The sequence below is a fragment of the Gavialis gangeticus genome, unplaced genomic scaffold (genome assembly GCF_001723915.1).
Source record: "Gavialis gangeticus isolate Ggan-Ray unplaced genomic scaffold, GavGan_comp1, whole genome shotgun sequence".
Lineage (NCBI taxonomy): Eukaryota > Metazoa > Chordata > Crocodylia > Gavialidae > Gavialis > Gavialis gangeticus.
This window is the reverse complement of record NW_017729032.1, coordinates 130,933,045-130,944,171: the sequence shown is the minus strand read 5'-3', so window position 1 is coordinate 130,944,171 and position 11,127 is coordinate 130,933,045. Positions and strand designations below refer to the sequence as shown.

At 41.3% G+C, this 11,127-nt stretch overlaps 1 long non-coding RNA gene across 1 annotated transcript in view; it reads right to left on the bottom strand.

The window, feature by feature from the left end:
- Nucleotides 1–4,792: 4,792 nt before the first annotated feature.
- The window catches only part of LOC109302434, a 19,279-nt gene continuing 12,944 nt past the window's right edge, over nucleotides 4,793–11,127 (bottom strand). The window contains exon 3 of the long non-coding RNA XR_002098768.1: nucleotides 4,793–4,802. This is a non-coding gene — a long non-coding RNA (uncharacterized LOC109302434). The remainder of the gene's footprint in view (nucleotides 4,803–11,127) is intronic.

The window sequence follows — 11,127 nt, the reverse complement described above, 5'->3', positions numbered from 1 at the left end:
TTATACTCTCTATAGGGAATAGAGAGGGAGAGAAAAAGTCAGAAATGGTTGGGGAAGGGGAGGGAATGCAAAAAAAAAAATGGGGGTTTTGCTACAACCTTAAACCTCCATAAGTCTCATTACCCATCGATATTTTTAGGGTCCATCAGAAGTCTCTCTCTATAGCCTGCTCAGGAGCTATTCTCACATCAGCCTCCAGGGCTAGACTGCATGCCCAGTTCAGGACCTGGGTCTATATAGATTTCATAGATTTCATAGACATTAGGGCTGGAAGGGACCACGGGGGATCTTCGTGTCCAGCCCTCTGTACCAGGGGCAGGAAGTCAGCTAGGGTCAAAGGATCCCAGCAAGATAAGCATCCAAATGTTTCTTTAAAAAGTCCAGAGTACGTGCTTGCACCGCCTCTGGAGGGAGTTTATTCCAGGCCTTGGGGGACTCAGCCAGTAAACAAGTTTGTCCTTATGTCCAGCATAAAAAGGTCTTGGAGGAGTTTGTGACCATTGGATCTTGTCATCCCTTGGGGTGCTCTGGTGAACAGGTGTTCCCCCAGATCCTGTTGCATACCCCTTATATACTTATAGGCAGCCACGAGGTTACCCTTGAGCCTGTGCTTTTCCAGCCTGAATAGTCCCATGGCTCTCAGACTGTCTTCATAAGACCTATTCTCTTGCCCTCTGATCATGAACGTGGCTCTCCTCTGTACCCTCTCAAGCTTCTCTACATCCTTCTTGAATTGTGGAGCCCAGAACTGGATGCAGTACTCTAGCTGTGATCTCACCATGGCTGAATATAGTGGGAGGATAACGCTAAGCCTGGCCCATTGTTGGTCAGGTGACTCTCTTAATTACTGCCTGAGCTTTCTTAGCATCCTTTCTTCCTCTTAAAGTAACAGGCATCCTAAGTGGCCTCCTGTTACAGGTTCTTTGGGCCTTTTATATAGCATCTTTGGTTTCATCTTGACAAACAAATTAATCATAACCACTAACATATAAATACTAGGCTTTTGTTTTCAAAGAATTTTGAATGTTGACAGAAGTGAGATTTTTCATGCAGTTGGCCCCTTGAAAGTGCTCCACAACCATCTTCTCCATAGACTGCCACCTGGATGAGGTGGAGAGACTTGTGTGTACTGAAGACCCTAAGAGCAACACAGTCAGGAGTCCTGCACTCCTGGTAGGGTCACCCATGGTGGTAAGGTAAAAGATGAAGTATCAGATGAAGAGAAGTCTGTAACAACACAAAGACCTCAATGGTGGAACAGACAAATGCAGAAGGCAGGTAGATAAAGGCTGTGGTTGAGGAGTAACCTGGGTTGTCCTGGATTCCCTTGCCACTGGACACATTTACCTCCACCAAGATCTGTGCAGTTGTCAATGCACAACAGTCTCCTCATGTAAAACAAGTCCTGGTCAGGCTTCTCCCATTGGTTCAACAACTACTATAATAACCAGTACCAATACCCATAACTTCTACAAAGTCCTGCAGTGATGGACCAGTGGCAACAGGGCCAAAGTGATTTCTGGGAGTCCCTAGTCATGGATCCACATACAGATGGTGATCATGTGATGGTTGCCTCACTCTTGATATGGAACAGGAGGGTGATTCAACAGCTGAAATTGTGATTAAACAGTTTTTTTTACGATCCACTCTGCTCACCCCACAGGGGAGGGGAATAGAAAAGGTGCCCCAAATATAGGCTGTCCCACTTTACCTTAATGAATGGGTAACCACTTCCAGGCAGATTACTTTGATTGTCTTTTTGCATCCTGGAATGTATGAACCCTATGAGATGACCAGGGCATGGTCACTGTGGTCACTTGGGGCACAAGTGGTGTATTAGGAGGTCTGCAAAATGTGACTGTGGCAACCCTGATCAAACTATGCACCATATAACAATACTTTGTCCTCTATACAAATTTGATGGTGACATTGCAGAGATATATTCCCTTTCCTCAAGAGCATTAGACTGGTTAATCTTAAACTGGACATATAATTGTTGCTCCAAGTCTGCCATATGAAAGAAAACGAGGAAAAGTAGATGACCCAAACAATGACAAACCTGACTTCAGAACAGCTATTGTCATGTGAGTACTCTTGCGATATAGCATTAATATTACTTCTGTCAGCAAGACCAGACATGCAGATGAAGGCCAGCTGAGGGACCATGGGAGTGACTGTTATTCTGGAAAGGGAAACCTGCAAGCAACAGGCAAATACATGGCATTGGATTCACCATTAAGAACTAGATTGTCTGCCAAATGACTGAATTACCTGTTGGCCTTAATGGCTCCTTGTGACTCTCTGCCTGCAACTGACCCACAATTCATTTGCTACCATTATCAGTGTATATGCCCCAACATTTGATTCCAAGGAACAACAGAACAGTTTTATACTGACCTTAATGAAATCCTGACTACCATCCCAAAAGGGGACAAGATCATCCTCCTTGGAAACTTCAATGTGAGAGTTGGCTGGGACTTTAATATGTGGAGGGGCACCATTGGGAAGGAAGGAGTGGGGAGGCCAATTCCAACAGCATTGTTGTACTCAGTAAATGTGCAGAGCATGATTACTATACTTAGTAGTGAGATCAATCATGTCCATCAGGGTTCCATTGAAACATCAAAAGCAACCCAAGTGAATCTGCAGACAGTACAATAAAAAATGCCTTCAGACCCCTAGACATCATAAAGTCCTCCAAACACATCTCAGTAAGAAACTCACCAATTTTAAGATTGAAAATGGTGTTTTCTGTGAAGCACCATGAGTTACAGAGGAGAGCTGCATGTCTGTCAGCACCCTTAGAGATGAGTTCTTAGAGATAAATTGTATTAGCTCCATTTCACAGGTGAGGAAAATTCGTCATAGAAACTTAAGAAAGTTTATAGAAACCTGGGTTTAGAATATGGATTCCTGGCTCCCAGTCCTACATGCAGATTATTAGAATTCTGTGCAAAAGATGTATAAAAGGATGTTTTATGAGATATGTAATAGGGCAATCTGTGGCAAACAGAGTTGCAATAACGCATAGCAAAGCTATAGTACATCTTAGGGCAGGGCTATTCAACTTGTGGGCAACTGGGGGCCACAGATATTGGGCGTTATAGTGATAATTGGCATTGAAAGGGTTACAGTATAAAATGTATGCGGTAGGGGTAAGCAGGCACCTGGTAAATTTGGAAGGGGGTGTGCAATAAGAAAATGGGAACCTCTATACTATGCTATTTTATGGATTAAGAAACCAACTGAGAGACTTGCCCAAATTAATTTCTCAAGTCATAAAAAGGAAGAGGCAAAACTGGGAACAAAGAAAGGAGTATTTAAAGCCAGTCTCTCACCCTAGCCAGTAGACTCCATTTTACCAGTTCCTCAGTTCAGTTTGCCATTCAGAATAGAATCACTCACTCACTCGTTTTAGCATTTGACAAAAAGTCAGATACATTTCTAAAATTCTGTATATCTTTCCATATTGTATCTGAATGATCAGGCGAGATGTCAGATTTCATTTTCTTTAAGAACCAAACACCTAGAAATAGACTCGTATGTCCTACACATTTTTAATTTTGTGAGATGTAAAATCCCAACATTGCCTAAAGAAACTTAAAACTGCATCTACTCTTTACTTTAAAAAGGCTTGCAATGCCAATGTTATCCAATGGTTTATAGCACATTTCTGTTGCTTGTCTAAATATTCAAGGCACTATTTGATTTGGGGCCCTTCAAATAATATAAATAATTTCAGATCTGGATGACAGGACCCCTCATAGACTATATCTTACAGGGCAAGCAGTGGAGGTGACGGTGTTAACAGCAATGAGACAAGTGATGATTATAACAGAGCAAGTGGCTGCAGGGCGAACGGCCAAGTAGCTGTGTCCTCAACTGGAAGTGGAGCAAGAACAATTCTGTTAGCACAGCTCTTTTTTACCACCCCCAGATTCTGTGGCACGTCCAGGGTCAAAATTCCTTTTAGGAGGGCTTCAGATACCTAAACCCAAAACTGTGATCAACAGACACATAGTCCCAGAGATTAAATGTTTTTGATGCTATGGATTCCCATAGGAAATCTCTGGGCTTATCTTGTGAATTGTGTAGATGTTTACATACCCTAACTGCACTTATGCTGCCAAACCCTTAAGAGGATTTCATGGTAACTTAGGGAGCTTCAGCATCCTGGTTGAGAATCATTGCTATCAGCTCTAGAGACAGCAGATCACAGCCATTCTTGTGCTTCCTGTTGACTAGTTCTAGATAGTTTTTTCTCTGCCTGTTAGGCAACTGCTCCAAAATTCAGAAATTCTGAAGCATAACTTGTAAGCACTTATTTTATCTGTCTGCCTTGACAGAAAGATTCCTGCTTTTAGGGCTCAGATGTCCTGAGCACTGTAAAGTCACAGTTTCAAAACCACTCTAGAGCTCTTCAGAAGCTCTGTGTTACCTTTTTTTTTCCATTTTCAAAGGATGGGACATCTGGTACCCAATTTACACACATAAATACAGACAAATATGTTTTGATAGCCTATTGCTCTTCTCAGGAAAAGGACAGTGACTTTATAAAAGCCTTTTATTAACTTTTCTTTTACCAAAATCCAGGGTGTCCCAAAGGCATAATGCCACAATATATTCAATACATCTACATAAATCAATAATATAAGGAGCAAAAATTTCCCAAATCCAGTGCTAAGTACAAGAATTTTAAAAGCCTGAGGCAGAACCAATCTAAGTTATACAATTTTCTCTAAGCAGCATAGTTAACTCCATAGTGTACAGAGCACACATTCAGCCTTTGGGGGGGGGCTGGACTCTTAGACCAGGTTCTACAATTTTTAAACCAGTCTGTGTATGTCAAAACTCTGTTTTGTTATGGATAGAGACTGGCTTCCAAATGCTTAAACTGGTAAAAGTATAATAATGACAGTGCCCAGCCCAGAAGTCTCCAATGCAGTCTATCAAGGTGCATGAGTTTTACTAATACTTTTAAAATGCATGAGGAAAACAGTTCGTAGTACACGCAGTCCTTGGACTTACAACGCAATTGGTTTTTGAAAACCGCTCTTAAGTCAAAACATTGTAGCTCAGAAATAATTTCCTCATAGGAAACAATGTTATAAATGGGGTATTGGTTCCTGAACCAAGACCCAATAACTTATTTTCACCAAAAATAACCCCAAATTTTGTTCCCAATCAATTATAGATGAGTATAATATAACTACATTAATGTATTTATATTGTAAGTAGTGATCCTATTGATTTGGAAGGACTTCTTTGAGGTGACTTTGCTGGACTTTTTGAAGGGTTCTTGGTTGGACTTTTTGAGGGGTACTTGGCTGGAGTCTTCTCAGGAGTCTTGGCTGTAGGTTCTTCTGGAGTCTTGTCTGGTTCTTAAAGAAAGTGTCCAAGGATTTTTGGACAGATGTTCTCCAGGGAGATGGGCGACACAGCAAACTTGTTCACTGGCACGGTGTAGCGTAGGATCAAGCGTTATAAAGTCAAAATTGACATCAGAAATTTGAAACGGTGTCAATTTATAAACGTTGTAAGTGCAAAATGTTATAAGTCAAGGACTGACTGTACATTAAACAGAATACCAGGAAAGGAAAAAAATATAACTCCTATTTCATGATATTATACCACCTAAATAAAATAATGTTGTGGCTGGTACCTGAAAAACTATCTTAGAATCAAGATTTCCATAAGTGAAATAAGCAGTACTCTTTTTTTTTTTATCTCTATCCAAAACAGTGTGTGAATTAATAATACAAAAAAGGACTTGTTCAGCTGAAAATAGTTATTAGCTAAAAACCCCCTTGTCTAAAAATAATTGTCATTTTCTGATAGTTGAATAAAACATTGAATGAAGCTATTAAGAACCTGAATTAATATTTCTGCCTTTTTTGTGTCTTTAGGTATTGTAAACATTCTGACATATAATAAATTTCAAACTTCAGTACTAAAAAATAAAAGCTGTAGGCGGTAACTTTTACAACTTTTTTCCAGTAATTCTCCTGTGACATCAGCTACTTTTAGGGAAAATGAATGTGTTAATTTATATTGTCACTCATAAGACCAGTTTCTCATACTATTTAGGAAGAGAGTTGTGACCCATACAGGAAATTGCTGCTGTTCAAATGCAGTGCAACCAACAACTAGAAAGATTGCCATGAAATATGTATATATGACATTATATATACCTATATATGTCAGGCTGTCATAGAACCCTTGTTATCTATTGTCTACAATTCTCTATCCTCTGTTTATGACTAAGCAACAAATACATTTTCAGTTAAGCATGAGGGGCAGAAGAATTTTCTATCTGTACTCTAACTAAATAGTATCTTATTTACTATTTACTTATGTTTACTTTTTATATTACTTATGTTTAAAATAAACCTTGAGGAAGTCTGGTCTTTGGAATAATTAAGAATCTCAACACTAACATAGCCCCTTTGTGATTAAGATTAAAAAAAAACTACTAAAAAAATTATATGTGCACACATACAAATGAAATCTTAATACTCAGCCTTTACAATTCTAAGTAGAGGGCTTCATAATATTGGTAAGATTGAGTTAGTTTTTCTCCCAGGTCTTTTTTCTTTAGTTTAACTGAAGCCACCATGGCCTTAAACTAAGGACAGCTCTAGCACAGTAGCTATTTGATTTTCTTAAAGTCCACACATTTATTACATGGAAAGGGTAAAACATGGAATTAATATCAAGACCTACTATTCAGTTTAGTAGTGATTATACCTAGAACTCACTGGTAATTTTCTCGGCATGTGCCCTCATTATCATGTTTAGACGAGACACTTTAATTGAGATTAGAGCAAATTACTGTCCAGTAAGCACCACCATCTACATGTGCAGATGCTTACTACGCAGTCATCTGCTCTAATCATGAGTAAATTTGTTACTCGTAATTACTGCACTGTATGGCATGTGTACACAGCTGATTGGGAGCAAATGTGCTCCCAGTCAGCCAGGCGGCAGGGGACAGAAGATTGCTTCCTGTCCCAAGGAGCTGCCTGCTAACAGGGTGGGCTCCACCACTGGAGCTCAGGTACAGACAATGATCAAGGGGAAGGGGCTGGGAGCTCCCTGCCCCTGGGAGCTGCTTGCTGCCAAGGTGGGCTTCAACGCTGGAGCTTGGGTGAGGACAATGTCCCCCTGCCCCAGAAGCAGGCAGGACACAGCTGCCTCCTGGCCCTGTGCTCCCTGTCAGACCCTTGGCTAACACCCAGGTAGGGCCTGGAGCTCACCCTGACTGCTGCAGAGGGCTAGCACAGAGCCAGCAGTGGTAGGAACAGACTGCTGCCATAAGCAGCAAATCTACTTCTGCTTCACTGCACACGTAGACACCTGTGTGGGGTGGGATTTGCACATGTAGACTCACCCATTGTCAACTTAGTGACCTTTTTCATAGCACCACTGGTGACTGTTGATATACTCTTAGCTAAACAAACTTTTAAAAATGAGCGCACATTTCAAAACTGCAGGAGATAATTAACAACATTAATGAGGCTGTTCATTGGATTTTGCAACTATATCTTTCACAGCAGGAGAGTCAGACTATTTGTGTGTTAGGGACGCTTACCCTTGACATTTCCTAATTACTTTTTGTGGGCTTTGTTGACTCACCTTAACCACCAAGGGACATTGACCTTGAAGCTGCCCGTGGAAACCAGTGTATGCCATCAGTTACAGAAAGGTTGCGAGACCTTGTCAGACCAAAATACCCTACTATTGACACTGATCATTTCATGTATAAGAGGTGTATTCCTGACTTCATTCATGGAAAAACACTAGTTTTTCATTGTCCTGTTTTGTTTTGGATACAGAATTAAACACAGTAAGGTAAATCTCTGTTAGGTCTCTTTAACTTTGCCACAGGTGCACCATCATATAGAATTATACCTTCAGGCTAAATTTAAATAAAATCATTACAGCTCACAATTTTAGATGTTTTCAACATCTTTTCATAATGGACAGCCTTAGGTAAAATTTGCTAAAGTACTGAGCTTTGACCTAGCTGTGCTTCTTTTTGAGGCAGTAAGAATTTGCCATTGACTACAAAAAACCCCACAGTTAAATCAATGGCAAGTGCTTCTGAAAGATGTAGCCCCATTGACTCTGAACTATTGGAAGTATGATTGCTTTAACTCAAGTATTGCCATCTAGTAAAAAAGGAAAAATAAATTGAAATGAAAAAAAAAACAAACCCAAACCCTCATACCTACACGTTTAGGTAAGACATACTTCCACAAAGGACAAGTGAATTCCTGACAAGAGTCTAAACACTCTTTAAGGCCTCAGTACCTCTCTTCTTCCCTTTTCTGTTTCTTTTTGCCTTCTTATAGATTTGATCTTTGAACCCACCTTCCATGTAATCTGCTACCAGTTCCTTCTTCTTATCACATTTTCACTGCTATAGAGCTCAACCCCAAGCCTACAGGCCAGCTTTGCCCCCTGTCTACTGGTCTGCAGGGCTCTCCATGATCCAGAAATTAGGCAGAGGAAAAGTGGTGGCACCACTCCCCTACTGCCAAATTTCCAGAGCCATTGGGAGCCCTGGACCCTGTGCACTGGTTTGGGTATCCAATCCTGGGTGGCCAACCCCTGGGGGGGAGACACCAGGCCCCAGGGCCCAGTCCCACACTTGGAGGCCAGGAAGGGGCAATGCCAAGAGCCCAGGATCCAATCTCAGCACGTTGGAGCAGGAGGGGGCAGTACTGTGCCCCCAGGGATGAATCCTGACATGTAAGAGCAGAAGGGGACAGTGGGTCAGGCCTCCAGGACCCAATCCTGGCATGTTGGAGTAGAAGGGGATGGTGCTGGGCACCAGGGCCCAAATCAGGAATGAGGGACTAAATCTAGCCCATGAACCTGTCCTGCTACACTCTTCTGGCCCACAAGGCCAAAAGGTTCAGCACTACTGCTACAGAAAATTATTTTATATTAGCTATTTGTTTACTTGTGATGTTTGAAAACCCTCCTTGTTCTCTAGGGAGTGCACTTATACTATCATTGAGTATACTACTGGCCCAGCTTTTAAAGAAACCGGTCACCTTAACTATTATGAATAATAATGTTGCTTCTAATATTAATCCTATTAATAATTTACATTCACGCATAACATTTCTCCAAAATAAATACAGTCAGATTTTTATTTTTCCATATTAGAAATTGCTTTATTATTCAGGCAACAAAATACCTTGCAGAAAAAGCCATGAAGGAAAGAAGCAGTTTTAATCCCAGGACATAGACATTTCCAGTTCAAAGATGATAACTGTTTTGTGCCTTTTTGGCATGGGAAGTGAGGATCAATGTGCTAGTATCCTGGAAACTGCTCTTTGATTTAACTGCTGTATGAAAATGTCTCGGGGTCATTGGGTGTTTGGTTTGTCCATGTTACGGTGGTGCAGAATGTTTACATACAGTGCTTGATTCTTGGTTGTTTTTAAGCTATGGTACAAACTCCAAATCTCTGAGAACAGGCACCACCAGCTAGGAATATTTCTATTACAACTACACACACATACATATATACATACATACATATACACATACATACTTATCTAAGGCTTCCCTTCTTTATCCAGGGATAAATCAGGGATTAGTATATTCATTCATGAGGCAGGAGGCACAGGTCCAATTCCCCTTCTACCTAATGAGATTTAACTTCCATCTCCCAGGAGAGTCCCTGAATCAATGGAGTAGAGGATATTCTGGTGCAGAATTGTTTTCAATCTCTTATGTTGACTCTGTTCCACTTAGGATAAATAATTAAAGCGTCACTGAACTCAAGACCAGAACCCAGATGCACTCTCTCCAAGGTGAGGGTCCCAACAACTTGACTAGACAATCATTTTTGCTGCCTGACTTTTGCTATCTGACTAAATGAATAGGTATTTTAAATAAAAATAGATTAGGAGGAACTGAAGTAGAAATCCACGTTAGGATATTGTGTGCCCTCATAGTTAAAATGGTCCTTGCAGAAGCAAGGCAACTGGTTCATAGTCCCTTCTCAAGTGAATCTTTGGTTATAGAAAGTAGAATAGTGTACAGCAGAGACCATAAAAGGCAGCAGCTCATCCTGGCTCTCACAAAAGCAGAACTGCTTATAGCCTGGCAGTTGGGTCACTCTCCTGGGTCTTCCATATCCTGAGTTTCCCAGTCAGGTTGACAAACTATAGCCCATAGACAAGATCTGGCCCACCAAGTGAATCAGTCCAGCTTGTGAAGCCTTGATCTCAGCTCCATGTTCTTGGGGAACCCTGACACAGAACGCAGACTGTCTGACTCACAAAGAATCCCCCCCCCCCCCCTAAACAGAAACTGATTAAGATGCAGTGAGAGACACACCTAAAACCCTCCAGATAAGGGTGACAAAAGTGAAACAACTGCCCTAGGTCTCATTTGCATCTGAGATGGGACCAGATGACCATTCATTTATATGAAAGATGGAGAACAGAAAGCCTGAACCAGAGACTTCAGTAAATTATGGGATCAGCGAAACAGGGGAGTACAGCATGATGGGGAATCTGTGCTCCAAATGCTAATCAACCCACACATCCAGCTCAGCATTTATCAGACCAGTTCTAATCTGGATTTACAAAGGACTTTCCGCTGCCACACACACACCTCTAAGCAGAAGTAAGTTTACTAGGCATCTCGGGCCGTACATTCCCCGGTCCCACTATGGGAGGTCTATTTAAACTTAATTGGCTAAAACTCGGTTGCCAGGTTAGGGAATGCTGAGGCAATAGGCTGAGTCAGAAGGGAGTATGGGCAACATTTGAACAGTGGTACAGGGTTCATCACAGCGTCCAGCCCATTGGAGCTCTGTCCATAAGTGTTGTCATACTTTTCCCGGGACAACTGGTGGAAGTCCTCTCTACAACAGGTTATGAACACTCCAATAATTGCCTTAAGTCTGTTAAAAGACTATAGTAAGATCTGGAAAAGTCATGCTAAGCTGAGGCTTGTTCACAGCAGGTAAAAATCCAAAACCCTGATGCTGCAAGCTATCTATTGTTTCTGAAGACACCAGGAGATGTCCCGTCAAGTATATCTGCTATCCATAAGAATGTCAAGCTGGCTCCTAAGTGTGTGTTTCCTGAGTATCAATCA